This window comes from Pleurodeles waltl, chromosome 1_2 (assembly GCF_031143425.1).
Source record: "Pleurodeles waltl isolate 20211129_DDA chromosome 1_2, aPleWal1.hap1.20221129, whole genome shotgun sequence".
Classification (NCBI taxonomy): domain Eukaryota; kingdom Metazoa; phylum Chordata; class Amphibia; order Caudata; family Salamandridae; genus Pleurodeles; species Pleurodeles waltl.
Window position 1 is genome coordinate 340,059,967 of NC_090437.1, and position 10,726 is coordinate 340,070,692.

At 42.8% G+C, this 10,726-nt stretch overlaps 1 pseudogene; it reads right to left on the reverse strand.

Moving 5' to 3' along the window:
* Positions 1–1,394: 1,394 nt before the first annotated feature.
* On the reverse strand, positions 1,395–1,471 carry LOC138257680 (small nucleolar RNA SNORA17; annotated as a pseudogene).
* Positions 1,472–10,726: the final 9,255 nt, after the last annotated feature.

A 10,726-nucleotide genomic window follows, 5' to 3' on the forward strand; every position in this document is an offset into this window, starting at 1 on the left:
TTATACATTAGGCACTCAAACATGTAAGCTTACATGGTACACATGGGGTGCCCTACCTAATGTTTAATGATAGGGTTTTCCACAGAGTACAGTACGTTCTACGAAATATGTCAATGAAGTGGTTTTCTGCTTGTAACTGCAGCCAGCCAGACTACAATTATTGTGACTAGCGCCATACAGTGCAGCAGTCATACATGAGGGTTGTGTAAATATACATTTCTGGTCACACGTGACATTTATTTTCAACATCGTTCATGCATTTCCTCCATCAATATACCACAGCCTTGTGATAAAGTAAAAAAAAAGCCAAAGGTGTTTAGCCAATTTCACCTCCGATTGTTAGGGATAGAGCATATGCACTATTGGACTGAATGGCAGTGTCACAGTGCACAGAGTCATAAGGCCAGTACAAGTAGCTCATAAAGGGCCTGGATGTCTAATGAGTCTAAGCAGGAAAATTGACAATGCTAGACAGATGACCACCTGATCCTCCTTTCCCTCCTCCCAAATTCCACCCTTAGGGATTGCGCTCCCTATGCCTGTTAGCAGCACAACTGGTGCTACTGCTTCTGCAATATGGAGAAGGCACATGGCAAATATGATCCTGCGTTTCAATGAGGCCAAGCACTCACTGAAGAGAGGAATGCCCCAGATGAGAGTGTGCACACACCCAATCTACATAGCAATCCGTATAGCCAAAGGTCTGTACAAGCATCTGTATCCACTTCTGTAATACAAATGAACCCTGGGTCCAAGAAAAGGAAGAAAAACCACACTTTGCACTCCTGGGCACTTGTGTAATCGAGATACGGGTGCAAATCTCATATGTGTAATTGTTATGAATATGATCTCTTCTGGAAAACTATGACAGTTGTAGTTTCCTTGATGCAAGTGTTTACTTTTACAAGGATTCTAGATAAATCTGATCAGCAACTTGTTTTAAGTGTAGGATAAATCCTGTTGGAGCAAACATCTGACTTTTTTAGTGTGCACACTAATTGGTCACACATTGGAGCACACATACATTGGTCACTCAATTGGCGGATGGGTGAGGTATCATTGGAAAGAGGAAAATCTCCCCTTTCCAATGGTACCCCTTGCTAGTGGACCCCCGCTTAGGTATTGCCACAGGAGGGAGATGTCCAAACTGGGATCCACACACTAGACACCAGGGAGAGAAGAATGGCCCCTTAGGAGAGGGCTTTTGCTAGCCCCTTATTTTTTACCATAATCAGTCTTCTGCCACACTGGGGGGCATATAGGGACAATACCCCCGATCTGCCCCTCCCGGGTGGACAGAAAGCCCACTAGGCACCATGCATTTTCTTGTTATTCATCTAGGGGTGGGGGCTGCCCAGAATGGGCATTGCAATAACCCCATCCCTCCCAGAACAAATTGGTATACTATTTCTGCCCCCCCGAGAGGCAGATGGGGCAATAGGCCCCATCTGCCCCCCCTCAGGGTGGCAGAAAGTCCACTAGCACCAGGGATTTTTTTTTTTATTCATCTAGGGGTTGGGGTTGCCCAGAATGGACACTGTAATGCCTCCAGCCTCCCCCCCCCAAAATTGACATAGATGGGGACAATAGATCTTGATCTGCCCTCCCCCCCAAGGGGGGGCAGAAAGTCCACTAGGCACCAGGAATTTTTTTGTCAATGTAGGGGCAGCCCAAAAAGGGGCATGGCAATGCCCCCCCAAAATCAATGGCCACAGTATTTCTGCCCCCGCCACCATGGTGGGCAAAAAGCTCACTAGACACCAGGGAAGCAAGTTTTAAAAATAGAACTGTGGGCACTGCCTACCACCATGGGCATGGTTAAGCCCCTACCCTAACTGAAAGGGTTCCCTGGTGGACTGAAGCATCTCATCCCAATGGCAAGCAAGAGGACATTTGACTCTTTTGGGTGTTGATTTTACATATGGGCCAGGAGAGCTTGGCTAACTGCCAATATCGTCCCACTTACAATAGTGAATGGCTGCACATTTGGGCTTGGGTAGGCTGCCACCAGGAAAAACCTACCAGACCCAGGCACTTTTCAAAAGTAGATATCTGGGGGAGCCCAGGGTGGTGTGCTTCACATGCACCATACACCATTTCTTACCAACAGTGCACTTCAAACTTCCAACTTTTCCCCTACATTTCTGTGACGGAAACTTCCAGAATCTGCAGGAATCCACAAAATTCCTACCACCCAGCATTTCTCCACCTGTGCTAATTAAAAACTCTTCCCCACTTGTGTGGCTGGGCCTTAGGCTAGTGACTGGACTGTGACAATTTGAAAAATATCCTCTAAATCATACACTGGTGTGGGTACCAAAACATTCTCAGATGTAGAGATAACCACTGCTCTTAAACTATATACCTTGTGCCCATTTCAGAAATACAAGTTTCCTTAATGCCCATTTTTGACTCTGCCTATTTTACTATAAGAATTTGTCTATACTTGCACTCAATGAAAAACCTTTGTGTGGTGCAGCTCAGTCATTTGCTCTGGGCACCTTCGGTTCTTGGAACACCTACAAACCTGATATATTCCCACAACCAGAAAGATATAGAAGACATAATGGTATATTGCATTTGTCAATCGGTCATTGTGACAAAAAGTTACAGATGAAAATGTTGTCACACATTCACGTTTTTTACTACTCATTTTCAATTTCTTTTTTTACCAGCTATTTTCCTTGGGAATAGCTTGAGGGATCTACACATATGACTACTTGCTGAATTAAAAATGTTGTCTACTTTTTGGAAATGTATAGCTTTTCTGGATCACCCATGGGTTTCACACTGGTTTCCACCACAAACTGGAAGTAGGTTGAGCGCACAAAAAATTGGGTAAATAGGCTACGTCTTAGAAAAATGCTAAACTATAGTAAAATATCAGGATTTTTTTTTCAGTGCTCCATGTTCCTGAAATCTGAAAGGATGGTGACTTCAGTACAGCAAACCATTTGTGGATGTCATTTCTACAGAAAAGAAACAGACACTTTTATCTAGAGCACATTTTCCCTCTTTTTCTAAAAAAAAAAAAGTCTAATTTTTGCTAAATTTTGCCTATTTTCTCAGTCCCCTCCAAAGGGAATCCATAAGCCCTGGGCACCTTTAAAATCCCCAGGAAGTTGGCAAAAAGGGTCACAATTTTGGTCTGGATAGCTTATGTGGACAAAAAGATATGGAGGCCTAAGAGTGAACTACCTCAAATAGCCAGAAAAGGGCTCAGCACTGGGGAGGAAAAGACCGAGCAGCGAAAAGGTTAATATTTATATATATTTTTTTAAGTGTAATAAATGTTTAAAAATGCCCCTATACTTTAACACATGGAGGTATCTGCCCCAGTTGTGGGGGTGTTTGCCAAGTATGAGCCTGGGTATATCATTACTAGCAATAACCTTTCAGTCATAGTTTACATTTATTCAGACTCCACCCTCTAAACTGATGGTGGTGGGATATGTAAGTCATACTTTGTAGTGATTTTACACTAGAAAATATTCAATAGCTAAAAGTAATAAACTTACCATAAAGTCTAACAGTAAATTTACATATGTTGAGTTGCTAACATGAAAATGTAGCTTTTTGAATTGGTCCCTTTTGTGTGTCATCAGCACTACTGTAGGAAGACATAGGCAGACGAGGGGGTGTAACATTAGATTTGTCTTATTACATCAATTTATCCTAATAGAGTAAACATGAAATTTAAATATGAAACTTAGTCTTGACTAATTGTAAGCAAACGTGATGCTCTCTGCTCTTAATGTGTTCAGCAAGCGCCCTTGATTCTATATGATTCCCCTCCCTAGAAGCTACATGATTAATTTCCACATTTTCTTTCTCTGATGGAAGAAGCCCAACTTGAATACTGGAGGAGTGAAAGATTTGGACGTACGTTTGACACCAACTTTATATTCATTACTGCAATTATAGCTAAATTTGGACACTATGTTCAGAAGTTTCCATCATCAATGCCACATCCTTGTACGCTATTAATATCACATTAATCCAAACCAAAGAAATGTAAAAGTGTTTTGTAAAATCATGTAAGCTGAGAACTGACCATAATCACGAGACTGCAGCTAAATACATAGTTGTAGATAAGAGGTATCAGCAGAGTGGGATCATTTCACTACTTTGATTTTAGTCCCACACCCCAAAACCATTGCTGATCCACATTTAACTTGAGTGTGGTGCAATTTTACATGGTAGAACATTTGCTCTTTTGGGGGCAAAGGTGATTTACAAAATGGTGATCCACTGAAAGTAAGAGAAGGTCCAGAAACCTCAGAGTGTATGGGGACTCAGAACTTTCTGTTCAGCAGAATACTAGCCTGACTATATGCAAAGATTTGTCTCCGTCTTTGGCTGCAGAAACTCCATAGGAATGAATAGTAGGAAAAATCCCCAAAATTGTTGGCTTGGGGGCTGACTTAATCTTAGTACGTTATCCAAGAGGATGATAAAGACAATACAGCCCTCTGTCACTGCAAATCGATTTGAGCAATTCCATTCCTGATTTTCTTCTTCCTGGTTAACGTACACAGAAGGGTATTATGGAATGGGGTTTATGAAATTCATAAGCGATGTGTAAAGGTTTTGTATTAGTTTACCAATAACTACAAACCAATGATAAAGAATTTGATAATTCTGAAGATATCGTATTCTCTCTTACCATAAGCCTGCGTCTTACGCTTACCCTTACCATTACTCGCACCCAACCATTAACCATTATTCTTACCCTAAACATGGGTAACGCATATTAACGTTGCCATAATGCAAGCTGAAACCCTAAAAGTGACCCCTAAATTAATGCTAATCTTAACACTAGCCTCAGCTGTGACCCAACCCAAGCACAATTTCTAAAGGTAATGCTAAACCTAATCCGATTTATAACAATACCCATCCTTTCACTCTCTATCTCCTTTTAAGTAATCTAAAAAAAAAAAAATTACCAAAAATGCACATTGTTTCAATGTTATTTATTAAATCACCTGTTTACCTGTTCACTTTTACTTTTTTTCTTCAGGATTCGTTGCTGTTTCTCTATCATGGTTTCTTTACACGCTCATAATGGCAACAAAATACTGCTGAGATTTCTATTATCACTGGCACCTAATCTATGGCTTAGTTACATCATTGATATCATCAGTTTTGTTCATTTTAAGGGAAACAAGGTGTACCCCATATATCGCTGTTCATACTCCTCTATCACAATAGATGTGTACACTGTTCCAGAAAGGGATATATCTAGGGGAACTTTAATGTTCAGGAGCAAGAGCCCTCACACATCTGATAGGATGTCATGCTTCATCATCGGGTTGCTCCTCGTCAGACTGGCGCTGCAATGTCTGATGGGCTCCCCGTTAGGGGGCTCCTTGCCGGAGATCTTTTTATAAGTGGCTGCCGTAGTGATAAACACTCACTAGAAATTGTAAAGGTCAGGCACTTTTTCTGGCAGGAGAGTGATAGATTAAAATTAGTTCTCAGCCCACTGAAATCAGTATTGTTTAATATATCAGAATGGCAGGGCTAAGACCAAGATTAAAAACACAAGGAAAGTGGAAGATGAGAGATCATGCTCAACCACTTTCTAACTAGAACAGGAGACGGGAAATTATCACCAATCCCCTAAGATATGGTCAACATGTTTCGCGTACGATGGTCTATACAGATCCTATGACGCTTCTTCAGGACCAACAATTAATGGGACTTCTCCTGACTCTTAATAAGTTAAGAGGAATTAAATAATTTTAAATCAAATACAAAAAATGCAGTCACTTACATTCGAGTAAACTGTCTGTCAAAAATAAGGAACAAAAAAGGTCGCCCTAGAAAACAAATAATCAAATCAATATTCACAGTTAACGACTGAGACACCCGTGACAAAACAGTGAAAATAGGGGTGGTAACCAGTAGTGTACAGAAGCAAGCAAGATCGTATGCTTACCATCCCTCGTCATACGGGGGCCCCTTGGGAAGTAGCATGCCATAAGCGGTCACTACTAGTTGAATAATGGGGAAAACAAAGTCAATAAAAACTGAATCCAGTTAGATTTATACAAGCTCAGTAAGCATGAGGTTAACCAATTAACAATGATAATTTCAGTGAATCAAATGTATAAAAATATATATTCACAGTCTGATCACCTTTACTTGCTAGCCCAAGCCTCTGTCCTGTCACTCGTGGATTAATTAGAGGTAATGTGACGGTGGGTACCATCAGACCGAATAAAAAAAAAAACACTAGATAGTATCACCTGTAATATGCAGGATGTGTAGTGGTCAAATCAACCAGAATCAATATTATGTTAACAGAAAATCAAAATTGCAGTTGTCTCTAATTCTGGCTCTAACTCCAGGAAACTGTCATCAATTAGAAGTTCAAATCGACGATAAATCATTGGCAAAAAAGGGGTCCTATAAAATGTTAAACACCAGAATTTCTATTATGGGACTTACCCTCAAAACCCAAAAGTACACATGGACTGCTGCTGCCAGGGGAGAAAAGGAAACATAGCCACTTACTCATTTAGTGCCGGTTGTGCTCAGGATAACCTACCCTGGCGTGCTCTCCCGTAAGTTCGAGAATCGGGTGTAAGACGGTCATTTTAAACTGATGGGACGCGGAGGAAACGTTCTTCCGCGTCACGTGGGACAATTATCGGTAAACACTGAAAAAAGACTGGCCTCAACTAGGGGCAGTCATAGGGCATCAAAATAAACGAGGGACCAATTAACCCGCAGCCATATTGGAGTGACTAACTTGATCGTGGCCCATGTGAATAATATGTAGCGCAATGTGTAATTTATTAAACAGAAATGTGAAAAACCTGAAATAGCATCTTATTAAATAGTGTCCTAATGTACAATTTGAACTGGGTAAAATTAAATCTTGGGGAAATCATTTACCCCTAGATAGTCTTGGGCAATAAAAATCAAGTCATGGTGTCAACAGTTAAATCATGGTGAAATAATATGCCCCTAGATAGTCCTGGGTAATAAGATCAAGTCATGATATCAACCAGTCAGGTCACCAAAGGGCATGTAGGTAAAGGAACTCTGAAGAAATTACATTGACATTTGGTAGGTCACAAAACCCTTCTGTATCCTCAGAAAAGTGTTAATGGGACAACGTTACCCATGGAATATCATAGTTCAATCCATCAATATCAGTATGGAGTTTGAACACCCAACGTTGTTCAAGTCTGAACAGTGAGTGTGCAGAGTCATTCGTAAATTTGGGGGCATCCAGAACCACCAAACGTAAGTCATCAGGACTGTGGGGAGCATCCAGGAAATGCGCACATAATTTTGTGGTAATGCGTCCGCACCTAATGTTGCTCCTATGTTCGTTGATCCGTATTTTGACAGGTCTAGAAGTCATACCCACATAACGCAGAACACAAGGACATGTAACCATATAGACGCAGTTCTTGGTATTGCAATTAGTATGCTTGGTGAGACGCCATTAGCCTATAGGTTCCAAATCAAGAGTCTTAGTATGACTAGTCAGTGGGCAGACATTGCAATGGCCACACGGATAATGACCCACCACAGGAGGCAGGTTCCAAAGTGTTGTTTGTGTCTGCGAGGTGCCTTTGGGATGGGTATGTACTATCAGGTCCTTAATATTTTGAGATCGTTTAAACGCAAAGAGAGGTCTGGGGATGGTATTGCCCCCACTAGTAAGAATTGGCCATCTCTTATTGATCAATTTCTTGATCTCATTTGATAGAGGGGTAAATGTGGACACACAAGTCAACCGTCTGTTGGGATCCTTAGTGTTGGATTGAAGCAAAGCTTCACGTTTATTGTTTCTAGCTCTTTTACGAGCTTGGTCAACAATATTTTTGGGATAATGTCGCGCAAATAGTTTGGTTTGTAGGTCATCAGCTTGAGCGTTATACACCTGTGTTGAACTGCAGTTACGTCGTAACTGTAAAAATTGACCAAACAGTAAGGTGTCACATAGGGATTTTGGGAGATGACTCTCATAAGTGAGTAGGCTATTGCGGTCTGTTGGTTTTTGATAAGTACTGGTGGTTAATTTACCATTACAAATCATAATCAGTAAGTCTAAAAAATTGACTTCCTTTGCTGACACTGTGGAGGTAAATCTCAGGTACGGATTGAGTGAATTCACCCAGTCTTTAAAAGAATTAGCAGTGGACAGAGAACCATGCCATTCAACCAGGATGTCATCAATATAACAACGCCATAATTTGATGTTAGCAGTAAAAGGATTGGTAGCTGGCAGAATGAATTGTTGTTCAAAACTATACATGTAGAGACAGGCCAAGCTTGGAGCAAACGTGCTTCCCATACAAGTGCCTCTAATCTGGTGGTAAAACTGATCTTCAAACCGGAAAAAGTTTTCTGTCATTGCTAATGTAGCACACTGCATGATGAATGAAACAGGTGACGTGAGGTTGTCACAATCATCCTGTAGTGTGGATTCCACTACCTGTAATGTTGCATCTTGGGGGATATTGGTATAAAGGGCCTCGACGTCCAAGGTGATCAACCCAGGGACGTCTACTGTGTCGTTAATGGTCTCAATCAGATTCAGTACATCTTTGGTATCTTGTAGATAAGTGGAAGATCCCTTTACAAGTGGCTTCAAAAAGTGATCATAAAAAATAGACAATGGTTCTAGAATAGAACCAATCCCAGACACAATCGGCCGCCCCGGAGTGGGTAGAGTGCCTTTATGAACCTTTGGAAGGCAATAGAAATATGGGGCTTTTGGGTTAGTTGTATCTAGGAAAGACGTCTCTTTAGGGGTGATCCACGCATTATTTAATGCTTCTGTAATCATAGCCCTAATCTGAGATTGTAATCTTGGTGTGGGATCACGCGTAATCAGCGTAGTAAGTCTTATCACTCAACAGGCGCAGGCATTCTTGACGATAATCCTCAGTGTTCATTATGACAATAGCCCCTCCCTTGTCAGCCTGTTTAATCACAATGGAGGTATCATTAGAAAGTGTCCGTAGGGCTCTCCTTTCACTTGTTGAGATATTAATAAAGGGGTGTTTGGGATGTATCGCCGCAAGGTCAGCTAGTACCGCTTTCTCAAATGTTTGGACTTCACAAGGGATAATAGATGGCGGAGGGACAAAAGAAGACTGGGGTCTTAGTCCTGAGTCAACCTGTGTGTGGTCAACTGATTGGTCACGAAAATAGAATTTTAACCAAATTTTGTGAAAAGATTGTGGGAGTTCACAGTTGAGTCTAAAGAGATCCCCGGTTGGGATTGGGACAAAAACGAGTCCTCGATTAAGTACTGCCATCCCAATATCAGAGAGGGGTCTGGTAGAGAGGTTCACCACTAAGTTTTCGTGGGCTGATTCTTGCCCTGACTCCTGGTTACCATCTGTGCTTCCTCCCTGGCCCATTGAACGCGTCTGCCTCTTCTTCTGCCTCTTCCTCTGCCCCGGCCTAAAAAAGGAATGAAGGTGCATCATAGGTCGAGGTTTATAAAAAGGGATATGGTGGTTGCCAAGGCATTTGATGGCTAACAGGGAATTGGGGGTAGTTATAAAAAGGTTGAGGAGGGATATTATCATCTGTGCTCCATCCATCTGAGGACGAGCTGCGGCTGTTGTTCCGGGATTTCTTAGAAGAGGACTGCGACTCATCAGAGGAGCGCGATTGTATGTCAGAATTGAATTCTTCTTGGATATATGGATATACCTTTTCCCTACTAAATTTGGTAATATCCTTTTGAAGTTTGGAGATTTTCAGATTAGTAAGAAATTCTTTGGTTTCATTTAGTTCGGAGTTAATCTCTGCTAATCGCCTTTTGAAGGTGGCCAAGGTAACAGTGGTTTTTAAGGTGCCTTCTAACAGATTGATTTGTATAGTGATAGAATCAGCCAGACGCCTGGAGGTGTTAATGATAAGTACTAACCAATCTCTTGTACACTTCCAAGCGATCTGGGCCCAGTCCTTCCTAAACACTAAGGGGGTCATTCTGACCCCCGCCGGCTGCGGAAGCCGCCGGCCTGGCGGGAACCGCTAGAAGACCGTACCGCGGTCAAAAGACCGCGGCGGTCATTCTGACTTTCCCGCTGGGCTGGCGGGCGACCGCCAAAAGGCCGCCCGCCCACCCAGCGGGAAAGCCCCAGTAACGAGGATGCCGGCTCCGAATGGAGCCGGCGGAGTTGCTGGTGTGCGACGGGTGCAGTTGCACCCGTCGCGATTTTCAGTGTCTGCCTGGCAGACACTGAAAATCTCAATGGGGCCCTCTTAGGGGGCCCACGACACCCGTTCCCGCCAGCCTGGTTCTGGCGGTGAAAACCGCCAGAACCAGGCTGGTGGGAAGGAGGTCGGAATCCCCATGGCGGCGCTGCTTGCAGCGCCGCCGTGGAGGATTCCCTGGGGCAGCGGGAAACCGCCGGTTTCCCTTTTCTGACCGCGGCCTTACCGCCGCGGTCAGAATTGCCCCAGAAGCACCGCCAGCCTGTTGGCGGTGCTTCCGCGGCACTCTGCCCTGACGGTTTTCAACCGCCAGGGTCAGAATGACCGCCTAAGTCATGTAGGAAAATCCTGGGCATGTTAGACACTAGTAAACCATTGGGGGCGATGTTTGCTCTAAGATATTCAGTCATTATTGTACCGTGCATTATAGTCTTGATCAGATTGCGCTTCAGGGTGGACAATTTGTCCCAGTCCTCTTTAAGACTGCCCGAAGGAGCTGATCCATCACTGCTCAAAATCGACGGTGTTT